Source organism: Triticum aestivum, chromosome 5D (genome assembly GCF_018294505.1).
Source record: "Triticum aestivum cultivar Chinese Spring chromosome 5D, IWGSC CS RefSeq v2.1, whole genome shotgun sequence".
NCBI classification, from domain to species: domain Eukaryota; kingdom Viridiplantae; phylum Streptophyta; class Magnoliopsida; order Poales; family Poaceae; genus Triticum; species Triticum aestivum.
In genome coordinates this window covers 202966695-202980682 of record NC_057808.1, presented here as the reverse complement: position 1 = coordinate 202980682, position 13988 = coordinate 202966695, and positions in this window count along the sequence as shown.

The window sequence follows — 13988 nt, the reverse complement described above, 5'->3', positions numbered from 1 at the left end:
CGATGTCGGCGGCGGCGGCGGGTGAGGAGAGAAGAGGGGGGTATTTAAGGAGGGGGGCGGCGGCGACTTGGGGAAGGGGTCGGCCGGCGGTGTCGTGCGGCGGCCGGACTCGGGTGGCGAGGTCCCGTGCGAGAGGAGGAGAGGCCGCGGGCGGGCCGTCGGCTGGGCCGTTGGCCCAGTCGGCGCGGGCGTTGTTTTTTTTTTAAAGTTCCGCGGAAAATATTGCGTAGAAAAAAACTAAAAATCAGAAAAATATGAAATAATTTTTCCCCGTCTTGTTAGAAAATCTAGAATAGGGTGAACATTTTTAAAATCAAAAATAAATATTTGGAAAACATGCAATATTTTAATGCAATAAAAATTGCAAATAAGATCCAAATAAATTTCAAATAATGATTTTAACATTTTTTTCCTCCAGTATTTCAATTGTTTTGGAGAAGTCATATTTTCTCCTCTCGTTTATTTAAAATGAAATATTTTTCTGGAGAGAAAAATAATTAAAACCACAATCCTCGTTGGAAAAATTAATTGAAAAAAAATTCGGGAAAACCCCCAACTCTCTCCGAGGGTCCTTGAGTTGCTTAGGATTTATCGAGGATTTGTCAAAATGCAATGGAAACATGATATGCAATGATGATCTATGTATAACATTCCAAATTGGAAATTTGGGATGTTACAGCATGGCATACATAATAGACCCTATGGCCGAGGCATAGGGGATGACACTCATCTTTTCTGTATCTTCTGCCATGGTCGGGCATTGAGCCGTGCTCAATCTCACACCTTGCAGTACAGGCAAGAACCCCTTCTTGGACTGATCCATATTGAACTTCTTCAATATCTTGTCAAGGTATGTGCTTTGTGAAAGACCAATGAGGCGTCTCGATCTATCTCTATAGATCTTGATGCCTAATATGTAAGCGGCTTCTCCAAGGTCCTTCATTGAAAAACACTTATTCAAGTAGGCCTTTATGCTTTCCAAGAGTTCTATATCATTTCCCATCAATAGTATGTCATCCACATATAATATGACAAATGCTACAGAGCTCCCACTCACTTTCTTGTAAACACAGGCTTCTCCATAAATCTGCGTAAACCCAAACGCTTTGATCATCTCATCAAAACGAATGTTCCAACTCCGAGATGCTTGCACCAGCCCATAGATCGAGCGTTGGAGCTTGCATACCTTGTCAGCATTCTTAGGATCGACAAAACCTTCCGGTTGCATCATATACAATTCTTCCTTAAGGAAACCATTAAGGAATGCCGTTTTGACGTCCATTTGCCATATCTCATAATCATAGAATGCGGAAATTGCTAACATGATTTGGACAGACTTCAGCTTCGCTACGGGTGAGAAGGTCTCGTCATAGTCAACCCCTTGAACTTGTCGATAACCCTTAGCGACAAGCCGGGCCTTATAGATGGTTACATTACCATCCGCGTCTGTCTTCTTCTTAAAGATCCATTTATTTTCTATGGCTCGCCGATCATCGGGCAAGTCAGTCAAAGTCCATACTTCGTTTTCATAAATGGATCCTATCTCGGATGTCATGGCTTCAAGCCATTTGTCGGAATCCGGGCCCGCCATCGCTTCTTCATAGTTCGAAGGTTCACCATTGTCTAACAACATGATTTCCAGGACAGGGTTGCCGTACCACTCTGGTGCGGAACATGTCCTTGTGGACCTACGAAGTTCAGTAGCAACTTGATCTGAAGTTTCATGATCATCATCATTACCTTCCTCTCTAGTCGGTGCAGGCACCACAGAAACATTTTCTTGAGCTGCGCTACTCTCCGGTTCAAGAGGCAATACTTCATCAAGTTCTACTTTCCTCCCACTTACTTCTTTCGAGAGAAACTCTTTCTCTAGAAAGGATCCATTCTTGGCAACAAAGATCTTGCCTTCGGATCTGAGGTAGAAGGTATACCCAATAGTTTCCTTAGGGTATCCTATGAAGACGCATTTTTCCGATTTGGGTTCGAGCTTTTCAGGTTGAAGTTTCTTGACATAAGCATCGCATCCCCAAACTTTCAGAAACGACAGCTTAGGTTTCTTCCCAAACCACAATTCATACGGTGTCGTGTCAACGGATTTCGACGGAGCCCTATTTAAAATGAATGCGGCAGTCTCTATAGCATAACCCCAAAATGATAGCGGTAGATCGGTAAGAGACATCATAGATCGCACCATATCCAATAGAGTGCGATTACGACGTTCGGACACACCATTACGCTAAGGTGTTCCAGGCGACGTGAGTTGTGAAACAATTCCACATTTCCTTAAGTGTGTGCCAAATTCGTGACTCAAATATTCCCCTCCACGATCTGAACGTAAGAACTTTATTTTCCTGTCACGTTGATTCTCAACCTCACTCTGAAATTCCTTAAACTTTTCAAAGGTCTCAGACTTGTGTTTCATCAAGTAGACATACCCATATCTACTTAACTCATCAGTGAGGGTGAGGACATAATGATAACCACCACGAGCCTCAACACTCATTGGACCGCACACATCAGTATGTATGATTTCCAATAATTTGGTTGCTCGCTCCATTGTTCCGGAGAACGGAGTCTTGGTAATTTTGCCCATGAGGCATGGTTCGCATGTGTCAAATGATTCATAATCAAGAGACTCCAAAAGTCCATCTGCATGGAGTTTCTTCATGCGTTTGACACCAATGTGACCAAGGCGGCAGTGCCACAAGTATGTGGGACTATCACTATCAACCTTACATCTTTTGGCATTCACACTATGAATATGTGTAACATCACGTTCGAGATTAAACAAAAATAAACCATTGACCAGCGGGGCATGACCATAAAACATATCTCTCATATAAATGGAACAACCATTATTCTCAGATTTAAATGAGTAGCCATCTCGCATTAAACGAGATCCAGATACAATGTTCATGCTCAAAGCTGGTACTAAATAACAATTATTGAGGTTTAAAACTAATCCCGTAGGTAAATGTAGAGGTAGCGTGCCAACAGTGATCACATCGACCTTGGAACCATTCCCGACGCGCATCGTCACCTCGTCCTTCGCCAGTCTCCGCTTATTCCGCCGCTCCTGTTTTGAGTTACAAATATGAGCAACCGCACCGGTATCAAATACCCAGGAGCTACTACGAGCGCTGGTTAGGTACAGATCAATAACATGTATATCACATATACCTTTGGTATTGCCGGCCTTCTTATCCGCTAAGTACTTGGGGCAGTTCCGCTTCTAGTGACCTTTTCCATTGCAATAAAAGCACTTAGTCTCAGGCTTGGGTCCATGCTTTGGCTTCTTCCCGGCAACTAGCTTACCGGGCGCGGCAACTCCCTTGCCGTCCTTCTTGAAGTTCTTATTACCCTTGCCTTTCTTGAACTTAGTGGTTTTATTCACCATCAACACTTGATGTTCCTTTTTGATCTCCACCTCCGCTGATTTCAGCATTGAATATACCTCAGGAATGGACTTTTCCATCCCCTGCATATTGAAGTTCATCACAAAGCTCTTGTAGCTAGGTGGGAGCGACTGAAGGATTATGTCAACGACCGCATCATCCGGGAGATTAACTCCTAGCTGAGATAAGCGGTTGTGCAACCCAGACATTTTGAGTATGTGCTCGCTACAGAACTATTCTCCTCCATCTTACAATTGTAGAACTTGTCGGAGACTTCATATCTCTCGACCCGGGCATGAGCTTGGAAAACCATTTTCAGCTCTTGGAACATCTCATATGCTCCGTGCTGCTCAAAACGCTTTTGGAGCCCCGGTTCTAAGCTGTAAAGCATGCCGCACTGAACCAGGGAGTAATCATCACTACGCGACTGCCAGACGTTCATAACGTCTTGAGTTGCTGGGAAAATAGGTGCATCACCTAGCGGTGCTTCAAGGACATATGCTTTCTTGGCAGCTATGAGGATAATCCTCAGGTTACGGACCCAGTCCGTGTAGTTGCTACCATCGTCTTTCAGCTTGGTTTTCTCTAGGAATGCGTTGAAGTTGAGGGCAACATTAGCGTGGGCCATTTGATCTACAAGACATATTGCCAAGTTTTAGACTATGTTCATGATAATTAAGTTCATCTAATCAAATTATTTAATGAACTCCCACTCAGATAGACATCCCTCTAGTCATCTAAGTGATACATGATCCAAGTCAACTAGGCCATGTCCGATCATCACGTGAGACGGACTAGTCACCATCGGTGAACATCTTCATGTTGATCGTATCTTCTATACGACTCATGTTCGACCTTTCGGTCTTCCGTGTTCCGAGGCCATGTCTGTACATGCTAGGCTCGTCAAGTCAACCTAAGTGTATTGCGTGTGTAAATCTGGCTTACACCCGTTGTATGCGAACGTTAGAACCTATCACACCCGACCATCATGTTGTGCTTCGGAACAACGGACCTTAGCAACGGTGCACAGTTAGGGGGAACATAATTCTTGATATTTTAATGAGGGATCATCTTATTTATGCTACCGTCGTTCTAAGCAAATAAGATGTAAAAAACATGATAAACATCACATGCAATCAAATAGTGACATGATATGGCCAATATCATTTTGCTCCTTTTGATCTCCATCTTTGGGGCGCCATGATCATCATCGTCACCGGCATGACACCATGATCTCCATCATCGTGTCTTCATGAAGTTGTCTCGTCAACTATTACTTCTACTACTATGGCTAACGGTTTAGCAATAAAGTAAAGTAATTACATGACGTTTATGTTGACACGCAAGTCATAAATAAATTAAGACAACTCCTATGGCTCCTGCCGGTTGTCATACTCATCGACATGCAAGTCATGATTCCTATTACAAGAACATGATCAATATCATACATCACATATATCATTCATCACATCCTTTGGCCATATCACATCACACGGCATATGCTGCAAAAACAAGTTAGACGTCCTCTAATTGTTGTTGCAAATTTTTATGTGGCTGCTATAGGTTTCTTAGCAAGAACGTTTCTTACCTATGCCAAAACCACAACGTGATATGCCAATTTCTATATACCCTTCATAAGGACCCTTTTCATCGAATCCGATCCGACTAAAGTGGGAGAGACAGACACCCGCTAGCCACCTTATGCAACTAGTGCATGTCAGTCGGTGGAACCTGTCTCACGTAAGTGTACGTGTAAGGTTGGTCCGGACCGCTTCCTCCCACGATGCCACCGAATCAAGATAAGACTAGTAACGGAAAGTAAATTGACAAAATCGACGCCTACAACAACTTGTGTTCTACTCGTGCATTGAAACTACGCATAGACCTAGATCATGATGCCACTGTTGGGGATCATTGCAGAAATTAAAAAATGTCTACGCATCACCAAGATCACTATATGGAGAGACTAGCAACGAGAGAGAGGGGAGTGCATCTTCATACCTTTGAAGATCTGATGTGAAAGCGTTGCAAGAACGTGGTCGGTGGAGTCGTACACGAAGTGATTCAGATCGCGGTTGATTCCGATCTAAGAGGCGAACAACGGCGCCTCCGCGTTCAACACACGTACAGCCCGGGGACGTCTTCTCCTTCTTGATCCAGCAAGGGGGGAGGAGCAGCTGAGGGAGAGCTCCGGCAGCACGACGGCATGGTGGCGGTGGAGCTCGTGGTTCTCCGGCAGAGCTTCGCTAAGCGCTACGGAGGAGGAGAAGGTGTAGGAAGGGGGAGGGCTGCGCCAGGAGAAGGGGTGCGGTTGCCCTCCCCCCACTATTTATTGGGGGAAGGGGAGAAGGGGGCGGCCCCTTAGATCCATCTAGACGGGAGGCGGCGGCCCCCTTAGGGTTTCCAACTAGGAGGCGCCCGCCCCCCCCCCCCCCCCCGGGGGGGGCAGCGGCCCCCCCTAGGGTTTCCAACCCTAGGCGCCTTGGGCCCTTGGGGGGCGCACCAGCCCACTAAGGGGCTGGTTCCCACCCAACTACAGCCCATTAGGTCCTTCGGGGCAGGTGGACCCTCCCGGTGGACCCCCGGAACCCCTTCGGTGGTCCCGGTACAATACCTATAAACCCCGAAACCTTTCCGGTGACTGAAACTGGACTTCCCATATATAAATCTTCACGTCCGGACCATTCCGGAACTCCTCGTGACGTCCGGGATCATATCCGGGACTCCGAACAACTTTCAGTAACCACATACAATTCCCATTACAACTCTAGGGTCACCGAACCTTAAGTGTGTAGACCCTACGGGTTCGGGAACTATGCAGACATGACCGAGACATCTCTCCGGACAATAACCAACAGCGGGATCTGGATACCCATGTTGGCTCCCACATGTTCCACAATGATCTCATCGGATGAACCACGATGTCAAGGATTCAATCAATCCCGTATACGATTCCCTTTGTCTACCGGTATAGCACTTGCCCGAGATTCGATCATCGGTATACCAATACCTTGTTCAATCTCGTTACGGTAAGTCTCTTTACTTGTTCCATAATACATCATTATGTGACCAACCCCTTAGTCACATTGAGCTCATTACGATGATGTCTTACCGAGTGGGCCCAGAGATACCTCTCCGTCATACGGAGTGACAAATCCCAGTCTCGATTCGCGCCAACCCAAAAGATACTTTCGGGGATACCCGTAGTGTACCTTTATAGCCACCCAATTACATTGTGACGTTTGGCACACCCAAAGTACCCTTACGGTATCCGGGAGTTGCACAATCTCATGGTCTAACGAAAAGATACTTGACATTAGAAAAGCTTTACCAGGTGAACTACACGATCTTGTGCTATGCTTAGGATTGGGTCTTGTCCATCACATCATTATCCTAATGATGTGATCCCGTTATCAATGACATCCTATGTCCATGGTTAGGAAACCGTAACCATCTATTGACCAACGAGCTAGTCACCTAGAGGCTCACTAGGGACATGTTATGGTCTATGTATTCACACATGTATTACGATTTCCGGATAACACAATTATAGCATGAACAATAGACAATTATCATGAACAAGGAAATATAATAATAACCATTTTATTATTGCCACTAGGGCATATTTCCAACACCTGGGTATTTGATACTGGTTCTGTTGCTCATATTTGCAACTCGAAACAGGGGCTACGGATTAAGAGAAGATTGGCTAAGGACGAGGTGACGATGCGCGTGGGAAATGGTTCCAAAGTCGATGTGATCGCCGTCGGCACGCTACCTCTACATCAACCTTCGGGATTAGTTTTAGACCTGAATAATTGTTATTTGGTGCCAGCGTTAAGCATGAACATTATATCTGGATCTTGCTTGATGCGAGATGATTATTCATTTAAATCAGAGAATAATGGTTGTTCTATTTATATGAGTAATATCTTTTATGGTCATGCACCCTTGATGAGTGGTCTATTTTTGTTGAATCTCGATAGTAGTGATACACATATTCATAGTATTGAAGCCAAAAGATATAAGTTTAATAATGATAGTGCAACTTATTTGTGGCACTGCCGTTTAGGCGATATTGGTGTAAAGCGCATGAAGAAACTCCATGCTGATGGGATTTTGGAATCACTTGATTATGAATCACTTGATGCTTGCGAACCATGCCTCATGGGAAAGATGACTAAGACTCCGTTCTCCGGAACAATGGAGTGAGCAACAGACTTATTGGAAATAATACATACTGATGTATGCGATCCGATGAGTGTTGATGCTCGCGGCGGGTATCGTTATTTTCTGACCTTCACAGATGATTTGAGCAGATATGGGTATATCTACTTGATGAAACATAAGTTTGAAACATTGGAAAAGTTCAAAGAATTTCAGGGTGAAGTGGAAAATCATCGTAACAAGAAAATAAAGTTTCTACGATCTGACCGTGGAGGTGAATATTTGAGTTACAAGTTTGGTCTTCATTTGAAACAATGTAGAATAGTTTCGCAACTCACGCCACCCGGAACACCACAACGTAATGGTGTGTCCGAATGTCGTAATCGTACTTTATTAGATATGGTGCGATCTATGATGTCTCTTACTTATTTACCGCTATCGTTTTGGGGTTATGCTTTAGAGACGGCTGCATTCACGTTAAATAGGGCACCATTTAAATCCGTTGAGACGACACCATATGAATTGTGGTTTGGCAAGAAACCTAAGTTGTTGTTTCTTAAAGTTTGGGGCTGTGATGCTTATGTGAAAAAGCTTCAACCTGATAAGCTCAAACCCAAATCGGAGAAATGTGTCTTCATAGGATACCCAAAGGAGACTGTTGGGTACACCTTCTATCACAGATCTGAAGGCAAGATATTCGTTGCTAAGAATGGATCCTTTCTAGAGAAGGAGTTTCTCTCGAAAGAAGTGAGTGGGAGGAAAGTAGAACTTGATGAGGTAACTGTACCTGCTCCCTTATTGGAAAGTAGTTCATCACAGAAATCAGTTCCAGTGATTCCTACACCAATTAGTGAGGAAGCTAATGATGATGATCATGAAACTTCTGATCAACTTAGAACCAAACCTCGTAGGTCAACCAGAGTAAGATCCGCACCAGAGTGGTACGGTAATCCTTTTCTGGAGGTCATGTTACTTGACGATGACGAACCTACGAACTATGAGGAAGAGATGATGAGCCTAGATTCCGCGAAATGGCTTGAGGCCATGAAATCTGAGATGGGATCCGTGTATGAGAACAAAGTGTGGACTTCGGTTGATTTGCCCGATGATTGGCAAGCCATAGAGAATAAATGGATCTTCAAGAAGAAGACTGATGCTAATGGTAATGTTACTGTCTACAAAGCTCGACTTGTTGCGAAAGGTTTTTGACAAGTTCAAGGAGTTGACTACGATGAGACCTTCTCACCCGTAGCGATGCTTAAGTCCGTCCGAATCATGTTAGCAATTGCCGCATTTTATGATTATGAAATTCGGCAAATGGATGTCAAAACTGCATTCCTGAATGGATTTCTGGAAGAAGAGTTGTATATGATACAACCAGAAGGTTTTGTCGATCCAAAGGATGCTAACAAAGTGTGCAAGCTCCAGCGATCCATTGATGGACTGGTGCAAGCATCTCGGAGTTGGAATAAACATTTTGATAGTTTGATCAAAGCATATGGTTTTATACAGACTTTTGGAGAAGCTTGTATTTACAAGAAAGTGAGTGGGAGCTCTGTTGCATTTCTAATATTATATGTGGATGACATATTGTTGATCGGAAATGATACGGAATTTCTGGATAGAATAAAAGGATACTTGAGTAACAATTTTTCAATGGAAGACCTCGGTGAAGCTGCTTATATATTGGGCATCAAGATCTATAGAGATAGATCAAGACGCTTAATTGGACTTTCACAAAGCACATACCTTGATAAAGTTTTGAAGAAGTTCGAAATGGATCAAGCAAAGAGAGGGTTCTTGCATGTGTTACAAGGTGTGAAGTTGAGTCAGACTCAATGCTCGACCATTGCGGAAGATAGAGAGAAGATGAATGTCACTCCCTATGCTTCAGCCTAGATTCTATCATGTATGCAATGCTGGGTACCAGACCTGATGTGTGCCTTGTTATTCGTTTACAGGGAGGTACCAAAGTAATCCAGGAGTCGATCACTGGACAGCGGTCAAGAACATCCTGAAATACCTGAAAAGGACTAAGGATATGTTTCTCGTTTATGGAGGTGACAAAGAGCTCGTCGTAAATGGTTACGTCGATGCAAGCTTTGACACTGATCCGGATGACTCTAAGTCACAAACCGGATACGTATTTGTATTGAATGGAGGAGTTGTATGTTGGTGCAATTCCAAGCAGAGCGTCATGGCGGGATCTACGTGTGAAGCGGAGTACATAGCTGCTTCGGAAGCAGCGAATGAAGGAATCTGGATGAAGGAGTTCATATCCGATCTAGGTGTCATACCTAGTGCATCGGGTCCGATGAAAATCTTTTCTGACAATACTGGTGCAATTGCCTTGGCAAAGGAATCCAGATTTCACAAGAGAACCAAGCACATCAAGAGACGCTTCAATTCCATCCGCGATCAAGTCAAGGAGGGAGACATAGAGATTTGCAAGATACATACGGAGCTGAATGTTACAGACCCGTTGACTAAGCCTCTCTCACGAGCAAAACATGATCAGCACCAAGACTCCATGGGTGTTAGAATCATTACTATGTAATCTAGATTATTGACTCTAGTGCAAGTGGGAGACTGAAGGAAATATGCCCTAGAGGCAATAATGAAGTTGTTATTTATATTTCCTTATATCATGATAAATGTTTATTATTCATGCTAGAATTGTATTAACCGGAAACTTAGTACATGTGTGAATACATAGACAAACAGAGTGTCCCTAGTATGCCTCTACTAGACTAGCTCGTTAATCAAAGATGGTTAAGTTTCCTAGCCACAGACATGTGTTGTCATTTGATGAACGGGATCACATCATTAGAGAATGATGTGATCGACAAGACCCATCCGTTAGCTTAGCACTATGATCATTTAGTTTATTGCTATTGCTTTCTTCATGACTTATATATGTTCCTATGACTATGAGATTATGCAACTCCCGAACACCGGAGGAACACTTAGTGTGCTATCAAACATCACAACGTAACTGGGTGATTATAAAGATGCTCTACAGGTGTCTCCGATGGTGTTTGTTGAGTTGGCATAGATCGAGATTAGGATTTGTCACTCCGATAGTCGGAGAGGTATCTCTGGGCCCTCTCGGTAATGCACATCACTATAAGCCTTTGAAGCAATGTAGCTAATGAGTTAGTTGCGGGATGATGCATTACGGAATGATTAAAGAGACTTGCCGGTAACAAGATTGAACTAGGTATGATACCGACGATCGAATCTCGGGCAAGTAACATACCGATGACAAAGGGAACAACGTGTGTTGTTATGCAGTTTGACCGATAAAGATCTTTGTAGAATATGTAGGATCCAATATGAGCATCCAGGTTCCCCTACTGGTTATTGACCGGAGATGTGTCTCGGTCATGTCTACATAGTTCTCGAACCCATAGGGTCCGCACGCTTAATGTTCGATGACGATTCGTATTATGAGTTTATGTGATTTGATGTACCGAAGGTTGTTCGGAGTCCCGGATGATATCACGGACATGACGAGGAGTCTTGAAATGGTCGAGACATAAAGATTCATATATTGGAAGGCTACATTCGGACACCGGAATGCTTCGGGTCCTTTCGGATAAGTTTCGGAGTACCGAGGTTACCGGACCCCCCCCCCCCGGGAAGTTATTGGGCCTCATGGGCCTAGTGGTGGAAGAGAGGAGGCAGGCCAAGGTGTGGTGCGCGCCCCCCTAGCCCAAACCGAATTGTAGTAGGGCTAGGGGGGCCGATCCCCCTGTCCTTCTCTTCTTCCTCTCCTTCCTTCTTGTCCTACTTGGACTAGGAAAGTGGGAAACCTACTCCTACTAGGAGTAGGAATCCCCTCCTTCGGCACGCCCCTTGTGGCCGGCCCTCCTCCGCCTCCCCTCCTTTATATATGGGGGAGGGGCACCCCATAGACACACAAGTTGATTTTTAGCCGTGTGCGGTGCCCCCTCCACAGTTTTCCACCTCGGTCATATTGTCGTAGTACTTAGGCGAAGCCCTGCATCGGTAACCTCATCATCACCGTCACCACGCCATCGTGCTGAAGAAAATCTCCCTTAGCCTCAGCTGGATCAAGAGTTTGAGGGACGTCACTGAGCTGAACATGTGCAGATCGCGGAGGTGCCGTGCATTCGGTACTTGATCGGTTGGATCACGAAGACGTTTGACTACATCAACCGCGTTACTAAACGCTTCCGCTTTCGGTCTACGAGGGTACATGGACACACTCTCCCCGCTCGTTGCTATGCTTCTGCTAGATAGATATTGCGTGATCATATGAATTTTTTTGAAATACTACGTTCCCCAACACAAACACAGCACATGGTTGATGCTTCTGTGCATACATAACCTTTCTCCTTGGTTGTGTACGAATAAAACATACATCATGACGTCAATGATTATCCAAGGCTCGAGGCAACCTGGAAATGACATCGATATTTACTTTCAGCTACTAGTAGAAGAACTGATGAAATTGTGGGAAGAAATTAATGGTGTAAAATGTTATGATGCTTACAAAAAGGAGTTTTTTGATCAACATGCATTGCTGCTACACACAATTCAAGATATGCCGGCATTGGGCAACATGTTGGGACAGAAAACAAGGGAATATGTAGGATGTGTGACATGCATGGATAGGACAACGAGTAGATTTCTTCCCAACTCGCCCAAAACTGTGTATTTGCGTCATCGTAGGTTCTTACGGAAAGATCACCCATACAGAAAGATGAAAGTTGAATTTGATGGTACAACATAGGTAGGTTTGTGCCCAAGACCTTATTATGGGAAGGAGGTCATTGGTACGCGTCGGTGCTATACAAATGGTTTTTAACCCCTTTCCGCAACGGCGTTCGGAACCGTCACCTAGTGAGTGACTGTGATAGGGGGGTCCTTCCCACACGACCCAGAAACCGTCGGGGATATGCACTCTTGGCACACACGCTCGGCAAAATGAGGTTGTGTGTGACCGGCGAGCGACCAAATATGGTTATAGGTACAGTAGTGCTAAAAAAATACAATTATACTAGTGAAATCGTTTCCGGTCGTAAGTACATCCCACATAGTCAGTCCCCGCTAAACGTTTTCGTTCGTATATACATCCCACACAGTCACTCCAAGGAAAAAGTTTGCGCAAGGTGGCGTAACGCAAACAGTTTTCATGAGAATGTCGTGTGTGATTGTTCATTGATCCAACACGGTTTATTCCTAGAAACTGTGTGCATTGCCTGAGGTCATCGCCCACGGTGTTTTCTCAATAACTGTTTGCAATAGCAAAACCCAATTAGCTGGCTAATTACCCTATTATTAATAATCCATTTACTAATCTAATTGACATTCATATTAAGCACATAATATATTTCATTTCCATATTAAGGAAGCAGGATTTCATAATTGAAATACATTCGAGTACAACATGATATAGCTTCAGCACTCGGCTACCCCATTACACAACTACACCAGCACCAAGTTTCACATGCAACATCTAGAACCTTTCAAAATTAGCATCATAGACGGTACATAGACAAATGCATCTCATCTGGAAAACTGTTGAAGCGGAAGGCGAATATTGAGCCTTCATTCATGTTGAAGGTCTTTGCAACTTTAGGCCAGTGCCTGTGGATGATTGACCGTCCATCCTTCGACCTCTTCAGGAACACTTCAATATTGAACCGTGGGTGTTGTATGAAAACTTTCCTCGCCTCCTGACCACATATGTGGTTTGAGAGGTAATCATCAGTGAACTGCTTTGGAAAGGCCTGAAAACAAGGATGTGCATAAATATCTTCTCTATATTGGAAACGGGGCAAAGGAATAAAAAAAGGCAAGGTTTCATAGTTAGTACCATCTTGTAAACCTCAGTGCTTCCCATTGTTTCCCTGCAAAAAATATAAGGTAGTTAGTCATCAGGTTAAGTAAGGGTCCGCATGCTATCAGTAAAATATGTTGATGATAAATAAGCACATTGTAGATTCATCAGATTAATTCAAGCCACATGGAAAACCCATTTATCCAAACAAAGCATGATTAAGAACTAGGAAATATAGCACGTGCATATGTTTCTCATGTATTAAGTGCGGCCAAATTCAATTTATTTCTCACATGGTATACAATAACAGAATGCAACCACAACAATTGAACATCACATTGCAGAATTGAACCAAGCAGTTAACTAAACACCACAACAAATGAACCGAACGTTAATTGAGCACCACATTGCACAATATAACATACTCCTAATAGAAGATCAGTCAGTTAACCAAACCAAGCATGCTTAACAACTTGGAAATATAGCAATTGTATTTGTTTCTCATGTATTTAGTGCAGCCAAATTCAATTTATTTCTCACATGGAATACAATAACAGAATGCAGCCACAACAATTGAACATCGCATAGCAGAATTGAACCAAGCAGTTAACTAAACA